This window comes from Mixophyes fleayi, chromosome 9 (genome assembly GCF_038048845.1).
Source record: "Mixophyes fleayi isolate aMixFle1 chromosome 9, aMixFle1.hap1, whole genome shotgun sequence".
NCBI lineage: Eukaryota > Metazoa > Chordata > Amphibia > Anura > Limnodynastidae > Mixophyes > Mixophyes fleayi.
Genome location: NC_134410.1, coordinates 118,284,425 through 118,297,629, shown reverse-complemented (window position 1 = coordinate 118,297,629; position 13,205 = coordinate 118,284,425). Strand labels below are relative to the sequence as shown.

Sequence of the window (13,205 nt, the reverse complement as noted above, 5' to 3'; positions counted from 1 at the left end):
AACCGAGCCTGAGCATCTCTAAATTAAATTACAACAAACAGTGTAAAATGAGATATATTACCCACAAGAGTAGGTTAAATGCCATTGCTAGTGATATATAAAGTTTCAAAATGTGTTTATTTGGAAGTTCAACAAAAGCAGCAACTACTTTGAGTAAACGACTTTGGTATCGCTATCTTGCAGGTGGACTATGAAATGGCATCATATAAGAGAGTGCCATGCAACTAAGAAGCTAAAATCGCAGTATAGATCAAGGGTCTGGTTGATCGCGGCACATATCTGCCGATTTTGAGCGTTTTGTACGCAAAATCACTCCGCACATCCCAGAACCGGACCATACACCAGTAAACACAGCCTTGTCTGCTCCATATTTGTACATGTAACACCCCCCTAGTGGTGTTCTAGTAAAACCCTGCACTTCAGTGAATACAGGAGGGGTCACCTAGAGGGTAAGCTAGAAGTTTATAAAAAGTTACATAATCTGGTTACCATGGTGATAACCCAGCCCAGCCTGTGAGACTGAGTGAAAGGAAGGAGGGGCTGTCATTAAGGGGGGATAGAGAGAGAAGAGACACAGGAGAGGAGAGATGTAGCTGGGGACTGGGAGTGGGAGCTTCCTCCCAGGCTCCCCCGGCATTGCCTGGCTGTCTGAGCGTGGTAACTGAGCCAGGGCAAGGAATGTGTGCCCTGGATGAGGGGGAGAACTCCATGCCACTATAGATAACCCAAGAGAGAGGGGGACACTTCGCATGGAAGAGGCCCTGGAGTGAGGGCTGCTACAAGAGGCACGGTAGCTGTAGTGTCAGATCCTGAGGCTGAGAGTACACAGAGTGACGTGTCAGAGCACAGGAGACATCATCCCCGCAGAGGAGGGGTGAGCTGCAGTTGAGAGGTACACAGAGTGTGTCAAAGCTGCATGGAGGAGAAGCTGCCTGCCTATTAGCATCCATGTGAGTGCCCTTGCAATGGAGGGTGATCTGCAGTGAGTATGGAGTGCAAGAGACATGTAAATTATGTTATTTAACATCTGGATAACATTAAGAACTGTGCTGGAGTGAGTGAGGAGCTGTATATATTTTTCTTTATTGCTGCAACCATTATGATTATGGTGCTGGAGGAAGAGGAGTGTAAATAAAGAGTTGAGTTTGTTATAGAGATGGTCTGGCGCCCAAATGATTGTGACTTATTACACTGCATCACAAAGTGATATTACCTGTGTCCTACTAACTACAAAGAAACACCTGCATGTGCAGGGACCCCCTGATCATTTACACCCATGCCCATCAGCTAGCCAGGGCTTGAGAAGGAGGTGCACTGTGTACCCTTTGCACCACACAATACACACAGTGACAGGGGGTTACATAAACAAAGGACACATACGCAGCCACGTCCAATTCAAGCTCTGAGCAACGCAAAGTTACTTGTTTTCTACCGTATCTCCAGCTAAAGGGCTAGTCTAAGTCCCGAGTACTAGTGATGACGGCTGTGTATCCATGCTATAACATGTGTTTGCAACGTCGGGCAACTGTTAAAATGTATTTTATCCTCTGTAGACATTAACAACATCCTAACAACTGTATTTTATGCTCAATAGACATTGAGAATATCATAATAAATGTTTTTAATGGGGACAAAAACAACAACAAAAATCAGTGAATCAGTGTTTAAAAGAAGTTTAGACCACGTAGAAAAGAAATGTAAAATGGTAACATTCACTTTGATAAATCAGCCCCTAAATTTTCTATAGTCAGTAAAAACTGGAGCTTTTTTCCCGTTGCCCTATACATGAACGGGTTACTGCAGGCGATAACACTGCTATTAACTATTAACTGCTATTAACTACAAAGCTAACAAGTATAGCAGCGGAACTTGGACCACCACAATACCTGTTTTGTTATCACCCTCTCAGTATAACGCTAACAGATTAAAACTAAAATTGAGAATATAGAACCAATGCCGATAGAACGATGAGTTTCAAATGCCAAAAGAAAGTCTCTAGTTGGGCTAATAAAATAAAGCCGGCAAATCAGGGTAAAGTAAAGTTGCAAGAGCAGTTGATGTCTTGCCATATAGGTACCCTAACCCTTTGCATTAGTATTAATGTGTTATAGTATAGTAGTAATATAGTGGGTCTGTATTAGTGCAATCTAGCTTGTTGTGAGGCTGGGACTGCATAGGGTCCATGTATGACACTCATGTTGGTGGATAGTTGACATCTAGCTTGACAGATTTCAAGCCATCATCATCATCATTTATTTATATAGCGCCACTAATTCCGCAGCGCTGTACAAAGAACTCATTCACATCAGTCCCTGCCCCATTGGAGCTTACAGTCTAAATCAGGCCTGTCCAACCTGCGGCCCTTCAGGTGTTGTGAAACTACAAGCCCCAGCATGCTTTGCCAGTAGACAACCTGTTGATAGCTGGAAGGGCATGCTGGTACTTGTAGTTTCACAACATCTGGAGGGCCGCAGGTTGGACAGGCCTGGTCTAAATTAATATAGACACACACTCACACACAGACAGACAGAGACTAGGGTCAATTTTTGATAGCAGCCAATTAACCTACCAGTATGTTTTTAGAGTGTGGGAGGAAACCGGAGCACCTGGAGGAAACCCACACAAACACAGGGAGAACATACAAACTCCACACAGATAAGGCTATGGTCGGGAATCAAACTCATGACCCTGGTGCTGTGAGGCAGAAGTGCTAACCACTAAGCCACTGTGCTGCCCGTGCAAATTGTGGGTGATGTCCCCTCTATTATTGGCTGCCTACTGTGAAAGTTATACGATATACCAGTCCCTGCCTCTGACTTTACTTTTTTAGCCCTGTGATGGCTTCAAGCAAAACATTTGCATATCCCTACTTGTTACATTTGAAAAATAATCAAATATATGCTTAAAAATCAGTCTTGCTGTTTCTGCAGAACTGCAGATGCCTTTTTTAGACAATATCAATTGTCAGACAACTGTGATGGCTGCTTGCCAAGGATAGCTGCAGTGAAAAAGTCAGAAAGTGCAGATGTGTGAGGTCAGCCGGATCGGTAGATGTGTTAACAGCGCTAGCACATCTTTTATTTACACCATAAGGCAGTTACAAAATAATAATTATTTGAAAATGATCTCGGTATCAATTGGGTGTATGAATTTTTAAAGAAAAAACATTGCAGAAAGGACAGAATTTATACTTCAGACACAGAGAGTTTCATATATTTGTCTCTGCTTCACAACTTTTTGGCACTTTATATTACAAAAAGAAAAATCCATTGACACTATATCAATGTTCTTTATGCCTGTCCCTAGTGTTTCCATACAGAGTGTTTAAGCTCTATCTCACATTCTAAGGAGCTTCCAAATCTACTTGTTACAGCAGCAAGCTGGGACACATTCTATTCAAAGCGGAGCACTTCAAATGAAGGTTTCAGATGAGATTTTCCATTAAATTAGATACTTTAGACTACTACGGGCTGATGGCAAAGTACATTTGCTCTTCTAACTGAAGGGCCGAGGCTTTTCATCTATGCCTTATACATCTATAGAGAACCTTACATGTGTTACAGAAACATATAGACATTTCTTTTATTTCCTTTTATCTCTTTTTGGCTACTTGATCTATGCAAGACTATGCCCATTGTGTTTCTTTTGTGTTTTATTTTGTGCCTCCTGTTTGTTAAATTACTGCGTAGACTGGGAAATTACTTCATTTTTTGGGTGAAGTTAATGTCTGTTTAGTATTTTTGTCGCCTGCTAGTTTAACGAATGCTCAAACAACTACCCTATAACGCGTTGCCCTACATAGCATTTACCAGATATTGAACATTAAATTGACTAGTGTCCAAAGATCCCTATAGAGAAAGGTATTGTCAACACACATGGTACCTTTAATACAGCGCATTACTAATCAAATGCAAGCAGCATTTTGGAACATGTATGATTTTCTGTAACTTACCCAAATGTGCCATCTATTTTATTACTCTCCATGTAACCATGCATTAGGGCAGGGCGTACAGATCACTGGACACTTAGGGGGAAATTCAATTGTCTGCGAAGTTGCACGCGGCCATATTGACGGCACTAACGGTAGGAATCTCTGCTCACTTTTCCCCGCACCTTTACGGGGTGCAAAGAAAAATGAGCAGAGATTCCATCCATAACATGGGCGTGAGGTGTCTCCGCAGACGTTCCGGAGACACCTCGCGACAAAATGAATCCCCCCCTTAGAGTGCTGTATTGTATCAGACATGGGTTATAATTAACTTCTGCAAAAGCACTGAAGCACCTAGGATTAAAATATACCACTTATAGAAGAAGGCTAATGTGCGGTTCATTATTTTAGTAAATATTCGTATTTGCCCACTCTCACGGAATGTCCGAATTTCAGGTACCTCTCCAGGAGAGCAGGTCACCTTCCCGCATTCTGCCCACTCCCTAGTGAAGTGGGCTGGGCGGGGGAACTCAGTGATTCAATTTCCCACAAGCCACATGACACCGCCACTGCTGCGTGATGACACAACTGCCACAGGAGACAGGGCCAAAATTACCTCATTCTTGGCACTCCATGCCACATTACCATCTCTCCAGGAACTCAAGGCAGAGGAGATAAAGGCTCTCAGCCAGGGCTGTTTTTCCCATTGGGCAAGCTGGGCAACTTCCCAGGGGCCCCACATGCATAGGGGCCCCATAGCCAGGGCTCTGAAGTACTTACGAAAAACAAAAAAAACGTACCTTTTTGTGATCAAGCAGTGCCGATCCGGCTCCCTCCCTCTTCCCCTCCTTCCTGCTGCGCTCGCACTGAATGTCGGGTGTAATGTCATCAAGCAGGACATCTTCAGTGAAGAGCGCACCGAGAAGAGCCACAACGCGACGGACAAGCAAGCGAGGAAGGAAGAAAACAGAAAAGAAGAAAAAAGAAGAGAAGAAGGTGATAGAAAGGTAAGTGAAGGGGGGCAAATAGGAGAATAATGGAGGGCACAGGCATAGTATTTGATACAGGGGTGGGGGGAGACTAGAAGCATGATGAAAGAGGGCAAACAAGAGCATAATGGAGGGCACAGTGTGTGAAATAGGGGCAGACCAGAAGCATGATGAAGGGGGGCAAATAGCTGTCAAAAAACGTTTATGTGGATTAATCTCTGTAGTACAGCATGTTTTTTTTAATGTTTAAACACTAAGGGCTAGATTTACTAAGCTGCGGGTTTGAAAAAGTGGGGATGTTGCCTATAGCAACCAATCAGATTCTAGCTATCATTTTGTAGAAGATACTAAATAAATGACAGCTAGAATCTGATTGGTTGCTATAGGCAACATCCCTACTTTTTCAAACCCGCAGCTTAGTAAATCTAGCCCTAAGTTTTTTTGCAAGTAACAATAAATATAAACTTAATTTTATCGATAATTTACATTTTTATTCCTGTGAGTGGTTGCGTAGGTAGGGGCCCCAGTGCACTGCTTTGCCCGGAGGCCCATAATGTTGTTAAGATGGCCCTGTTCTCAGCTCTACTCCAGACCCTGCAGACTTACCACCCTACTTGTTAACTCTCCTGAAAATTCCTCCTTAATGACACAATTCACGTAATCAGGCCCTGCCCCCGCTATGTGGTGCAGTGAAGTTGCCCCTCAGGGTGTATTTACTGAATGAGGGGGAAGGGCGGGCAGGGTACTAGTATTTGCTCATGCTGTACTGTTGTTCAATTTAAATAAATAGTAAGCTTTAATTTCGAGAAGGAAGCTCATTCTGCAGGTAAATCCTAACCGCTGGCGTACCAGGGTCCTTTGGGTGCTGGAGAATGGTCCGTTAAGTTGTGAATCTCCTATTTGTATCAATAAACGGTGACATTGCCAGGTTTTATTTATAAGAGAAAAAACTTATCGGGCGAGATTCAATTAGGAGCATCGCTGAACATCGCCTGATGTTTGGATGCGCACATTTACGCCCATTAGGGTAAGTAATCTCTGCTCATTTTTCTGCGCACCACTATGGGACCCGAGGAAAAATGAGCAGAGATTCCATCTTCAACCTCGCATCCATGTGTCTCCGCAGATTGTTCCTGAGACGCATCGTGCTGAGTTGAATCTCCCCCGTAGAGTGATTCGTGTAGCGAAGCGCGGTAATGATATCTATGGCACATTATTCCAGGAAGGACAAGGGGTTAAGTGAGCCAAGGATATGTGTGATAAGGACTCCCGGGCAGTGGCGATGCTGTGGACAGCTGGCATGAGATAAATGAATTTCACAGTGGATGATGGGGGAATCAGAGCCGCACCTGAACTGTGAGGTTCACACTCTGCGCTGAATTATTCAACACTCTGAATAGAACACACAACGCTGGCCTCACACTGCTGCGGTGAGACCCAAGAGCTGACAATCCTGGGCAGGAAAGGGTTATCGGCCTCTGATGTAAAAACAGCACACGCAAAAAAAATACTGCAGTGAGCACCTAAAAAATGAAACATCTCTGTATTGAACTTTGCTGAGGAAAGGATGATTCAGGAGCTGTTGCCTTAATCAGGATGAATCTGCTGCGTCCAATCCCGCTGCTTCTTCTCCTCGGTGTTCACTCAGCAGAGCGGCAGAAGGCACACGTCCGGTTATGTAAGACAGTCACACATATGGCACGTGTCTCACATCTGGTGGCTGCACCACAGCGTTAGGTAACAAATGTTAAAGAACATCTGGTTCCCCTGACTTACATGCCACACTACGTACCGCCTGATGTATTTATCACACAGAGCTGCCACGTTGTCACTAAGGGACAGGCAGACAACAGAAGACATGTACACACAGCTGCACAGATAGATATATATTCACAGCCGGACACAACTGCATAGCGCCAAACTGTCCCACTTTGGACCTAACGTCATAGGGGCACATTTATCAAAACTCGCAGAATATGAAAAATAGTTTTCAATCCTTATCGCATTGATAAGGATTGAACTATTTCTCATATTTATTAAAAAAGCAACACAGGAACAGCAGTTCTGAAAAACTGCTGTTCCTGTGAAGTGTAAATCATACTTACCACTGGCTCTTCGGTTCTGAAGCAGCATGCGATGAACGGGGCTCCTCTTCTGACTCCAGTGCGCATACGCCGAGTGAAACCCTCGGGCATGCGCACAGACATCTCTGCTCTCTCTTGGCAATTATAGTTGCAGAGAGCGAGCGGTGAGTGACAGGGAGGGATCATGTGATCGGAGCAGAGCTGACAGCACTGAAACTTTTCATTAATGATAATGTACACCAGCTTCAGCTGATGTACATTATCATGTTTGAAAAGTTAATTACATTCATTGTTAAATAGCGTTACTGAGCACTCCCCATACACTGTTATGGGGAGTGCTCAGTAAAACGATAGGAGATGCAAAGCAGCAGATATCTATGATATCTGCTGCGATGCTGCTATCATAAATAGCAATTTAGTGTTTAATCCCCGAAAACTGTTGTTTTCGGGGTTTTTTCAGGGGGGAAACCTTTCATAAATAGGCCCCCTGGTCTCCTAGGCTAATGTCCTGCTGCTAGACTTCTTATATCCAGTGTTGGCTTTCTAACCCCTCCACCTCTGCCCGCTATGTATATTCACAATAGGAGTCACTGACTGTTTAGCAAGCCTGCTGTTGTATTACTGCAAACTGTAGCTGGCATGTTCGGCTAAAGAGCAGTAATAATATATTGTTGATTGTTGAGTTGAAAATTCTAGACGGTCTGCTCACAGGTACTGGGCACATGACATGGATAGAATTAACGTTGCTTGTAAGACGGGAGTACACGAAGTTCTTTTGGTCCGAGGGCCGCTTTGGGTGATTGTACTCGTTTGAACTTAACTTGCTTAAAATGGCAATATACATATAATTTACTACAGGAAAAGTGGAACCTCTTTGCAGTTATATTGTAACTCTCAACATTGAATAAAAGTTACTGTGGGGAATAGGAGCGTGTGCTCTGCCACAAAGTGTCGGTGCACTAACAGAGGGGACATCGATCTGTAACAAATTCCCTTGTAGATCACTTACCTGCCCTCCCACACAGCGAAATTTAAGCCTCATTTATGAGACCAAGCTTGCATTAGAATAGTAACAGTCTGGCAGTGCATCAGAGTTCCTCTCATTTATTCTGATTCACTGCCAGATTGCCCTCACTGGTGAATGGCTGCTTCTAACTACCGTGGCGTTCGTGGACCCTCACAGCCCGGGAGACCTGGTACAAAGTGGGAAAGGGCAGATGTAGGGGAACCTGGTTCCACCTGTACTTATCATTAGGGTTACAAAAAATGGCCTTGCGGGCCTGAGGCCCGGACTGTACACCAGTGCGCTAAGGTGTGCACCATTTCTCAGGCCTCCACACACAGATCCAAGAGATTCTCATACTGGCCACTGGCCGGTGATAGCCATGCTCTGTGTCACTATACTGTGCTGCTATCATCCATTACTATAGCACCTTCATGTTGCAGCTGGGATTATTCAGAACCACTGAGTGCTCATTTATAGCCATGAAAGACCCCTGAACAACTAGAGAGCAACGGGGAGGTGCTTGGAGAATCAGAAGACCCACTAAGTTAGTCTGTACAACAGATGGCTGCAAAACACACACACACACACACACACACACACACAGCACATTCCAAAAACCCACCCCCACTATTTTGTATAACCATGTAAAAATGCAGTGAATTGCATGCAAGAAGGCCATTCGCTTACCAATAACCACTGTCAAAATATTTGCTTAGCAAAAAAAAAAGGATTTCAAAAATTTGATGGGACTTTCTATACAACCCTAACTCTGTTCTTGTAAGTTTACAATGCAAACCCCTAAATCTCTAATAGAAACATAATGCAGACCCTAAAATCTCTGATGGTAAGACTCCAATGGTGTGCTCCTGTTTCTCTGCACAAAGATGTATGGTGAGCTGGAGACGAAATCCCGGTGGTCCAAGATCTGTCTACTACAGTTTTAGCCAGAGAAGGTGTTATGTGGTTGAATCCACGTTGGCTTCTACTCTTGAAACTAAATCGAACCTTCCAGACAGTTGCAAAGTATATTTTAAATTGAGGCCATGATCTTGGAGATCAGAAAAGTAACAAGTGAGAATAATTATTTAACTTCTTCAAGGAGATCCTTGGGTTTGGGCTTTTAATTTGAGTCTCTGGCAGGTTTGAAAATTAGAGCTGTTGCCCATAGCAACCAATCAGATTCTAACTGTCACTTTGTAGAATGTTCTAAATAAATGATAACTCAAAAGTGGAAATGTTGCTTATAGCAACCAATCAGATTCTAGCTGCCAGATTGTAGAATGTACTAAATAAATGATAACTAGAATCTGATTGGTTTCTATAAGCAACATCTCTGCTTTTGAAACGCGTAGCTTGATAAATTTACCCCTAGGTTGTATAGCATTGGTGCTGGTTGAGGATTTTGGAGGGGGGAACCACACTGTCTAATTTTATTTATTTATTTTTGCAACAAAACTTACATTAAAACCAAATGTTCTCAGTCTAGTGTGTACTGGATGGGAAAAAACTAAAACTAAAGCTCTGTATGAAAAATAAATCCATTCCTATCATACACAGCTTTGTGATCAGCCTCATGCCCACCCTAGTCTCATGTCCAGTATACGCAACACTATACCCAGCATAACTGAGCATCCACTTTAATACCATGCCCAGAATATGGAGCCACGTGCCCAATGTCACAGCCTCATGGTTCTCATGCTGTTCTGGTGGGCTGTGTTGCCCACCAGAACAACCTTATGCCCACTATACTTTGCCCCTTGCCCGGTGTGTGTGTGTATGTATATATGTGTGTATATATATATATATATATATATATATATATATATATATGTGTGTGTGTGTGTACAAATGAGATAAAAAAATAACATGTTATTTCGATAGGTTAAGTGAAGGTCCGCTTGATGATTTAGGCGAGTCTCCGTCTCCACCCTTCAAATCCGACAGAAACTCGCAGCTTGATACATTTACCCCCCTTTTCTGTTTACACTAAAACAGGGAGAACATGATTGTATGGACCTTCCCCTGTCGTAGTGGAAACCAGGGTTTATCAGTGCAGAACTGTTACCGAGTGGCCGCAAATCAAAAGCATACCTCCGCTTCCAGAGAATACCAGCCCATCAGGTTACACAAGTTACAGAAATCAAGTTACACAATTGTAAAATAAAGTTCAATTGCATAAAACGCTTCCCCAAACCAATCATGATCTTCATTGTTTTTGTTCTTAATCCAGTGTATCCCAGAGGGTATTAAAACCTCTGTCTTCTGTCTCCATCCGCCAAAATATTTTTCTTTTTTAATCAGGCCATTTCTACAATATTTGGCTTTTTTTGAAACTGCTGCTTGATATATTTTACGTTTTGTATTTGTCTCAGGTCTCCAACCTGACATTGTGGTTTGACTTTAAGCGGTTTAAATTCATGCTGTTTGATGTGCGGCTTTGCCTTTAGTACATTGCACAGTTTGCAAAGATAAAACTGCATGAATAATGGTGGTTTGACAAAAACGGACTTTGATAAATCCCAATATTTATTCCTGTGCTCTGTCATGTAGTTCTGGACATTTCTGGTGTTCTCTGCATTATATTTACTTTGTCACAATACTACGTCCCATGCGATCTAGCCCTCCTTCATGTAGGCTCCAAAAATTGTGGCCTCCATACATAAGATGCTGGACAGCACTGATCTATAATAAAATAAAATGATCAGAATTGTTAGAAAATAATTAATTCTCCCAAAGAGTTAAAGATCTTGGGCCTGATTCATTAAGGAACTTAAAATAAGAAGTTTCTTATTTCAGTCTCCTAGACAAAACCATGTTACAATGCAAGGGGTGCAAATTAGTATTCTATTTTGCACATACGTTAAATACTGACTGTTTTTTCATGTAGCACACAAATATCAACTCTAAATGTCAGTGTACAAATAAACTATCAAGTATTTGTGTGCTACATGAAAAAACAGTCAGTATTTAACTTATGTGCAAAACAGAAAACTAATTTTCACCCCTTGCATTGTAACATGGTTTTGTCCAGGAGACTGAAATAAGAAACTTCTTAATTTAAGTTCCTTAATGAATCAGGCTCCTTGTGACCCAATTTCATTGGTCAGAGTGTCACAAGGGACTATGTAACTGTGGGAAATTTTTCTCCACCAGGTCATTCATCTGTTATTTTGCCCGAGCCTGTTGGCTGGGCCTTAAAACTTTTATAATTACCCAGCCATGAGGCTCGGGGCCATAACTACTCTACACTTTTTATTTTTACTTCGTGTTCGGTTTTCACACATTTTAGGGTTGTGGGTACGCTCTTATGGGCTCCGACTCTGAAGGTCTAGGGGGGGTTGCTGTGTGACCCTTAGGTTCTGGCCCTCCTGAATCTACCGATGCCCTTCCTTCCGGGGGATAGGAAAGTTTGTCGTGGCCTGGGTGATGCTTTGGCAAATCTCAGGGGCAAAATGGTCCCCCCTAGCCTTACAGCGAAGGGGGTCTGAAGACCCTTGCCCTCTAAGAGACCTTTTGAATCTGGGGGTCAGGCACTAGGGCCCTTCCTCTTTAGAGGTGGGCCATGTTCCGCACCCTTTTTGCACCTTTTTTGGCACATAATGGCACGAAAGCACTGTTCCCGGGCTTTAAAAAGAAAAAATGGAGACCAGTGGATTGTGACTCTTCTACTTTGTTACACATGACCCCCAGTGTTCTGTTTAATAACTGGAATGAATGGGTGCAAAATCTTATTGATGGACAGAAATCTCTGGGTAGGCAAATAGTGGATGACTAAAAGGCCCAGCTCTGCGTAGCTATTAGTAGTAATGGATGTGTGTTTATTTGGTGCATGTTTTCTGTATTTACTTGTACAAATATCCAATTAAAGGATGCAGGAGTGTAGTGCACAGCAAAATATACCATATTATACTTTAGTTACCATATTTTCCCTCAATCACATACATATATAGTAATAGTACAGTATATAATACCTCTCTGCACATCTAGGCTCATTTCTACATTACGGAGAACGTTCCTAAAAGCAGAAAGCAGGTGTGTACCTTTAACTGAGGCGGGCAAAGCATCAAGACTCACCAGTGGAGCACAACACGTGCGCTTCATAACTTCCCTTCTTCAGAGGGGGTCATTAAACAAACTACGGGGTCATTAACTTATGGCTATATAACTGGCGGGAGCAAATATTCTACTATTTGAACTCCCAGTAACACTTTCTTTAGGTTCCAGGGACCTATTTGCACGATTTTGCAGACTTCTGGTACTTAGACTCAGTGGAGACCTCTGCTGGAGATCCCTGAGCATTGGAGAAAAGATGTGCAAAACACACTGGCTTCAATTAACAAGTGGTTTCTGATTGGATGTGTGCAGATTGATCCAGTCATGATACAGCTGTCATTTGTAGATCCAGTTCATCAGGGCCCTACACCTTCTGGCGCTCAGACCAAAGCTGAGTAGCTGAGGTCCTAGTCAGTCGTAAGCACCAGGCCCCTTATAATTGCTAGGCATGCCAGTAGGGGAACCTGCACAGAAGTATTAGTGTGGAGATCTCACATGACCCCCGGGCAGCTCGGTGGCTTAGTGGTTAGCACTTCTGCCTCACAGCACTGGGGTCATGAGTTCAATTCCCGACCATGGCCTTATCTGTGTGGAGTTTGTATGTTCTCCCCGTGTTTGCGTGTCTCCTCCCACACTCCAAAAACATACTGTTAGGTTAATTGGCTGCTATGAAAATTGACCCTAGTCTGTCTGTGTGTGTGTGTGTTAGGGAATTTAGACTGTAAGCTCCAATGGGGCAGGGACTGATGTGAGTGAGTTCTCTGTACAGTGCTGCGGCATTAGTGGCGTTATATAAATTGATGATGATGATGATGTCCCCCCCAAAAAAGCAGATAAACCATGGAGATCCAGTGTATGGCACCCTCACAATTTATATGGCCATGTTGGACATAGTCTGGCTATCTGACCTCTTAAGCCAAGTAGTTTTATAATTTCAGAGAGTACTAGGCCTGTTAATGCAGCTGGAGATCACATATGCAGGACGATAGTGGTTATTATTCCACAAATTTTGCCAAGTTCCAAATAACGATTTAATAGCAATATTTCCGCGCATCTCTATAGCTGTAATATTGCAATGCATGTTCCCAGCACTACTGATATTGCAAGTCAAATAAGGATACAACTCCTGTTGCCTTGTGTTATGT

General features: G+C 43.0%; 1 protein-coding gene across 1 annotated transcript in view; it reads left to right on the top strand.

The window, feature by feature from the left end:
- The first annotated feature begins 513 nt into the window (after window positions 1–513).
- Window positions 514–13,205, top strand: part of FIBCD1 (fibrinogen C domain containing 1) — a 202,172-nt gene continuing 189,480 nt past the window's right edge. The window contains exon 1 of the mRNA XM_075185238.1: window positions 514–892. The gene's annotated coding sequence lies outside the window, so the exon portion shown is untranslated. The remainder of the gene's footprint in view (window positions 893–13,205) is intronic.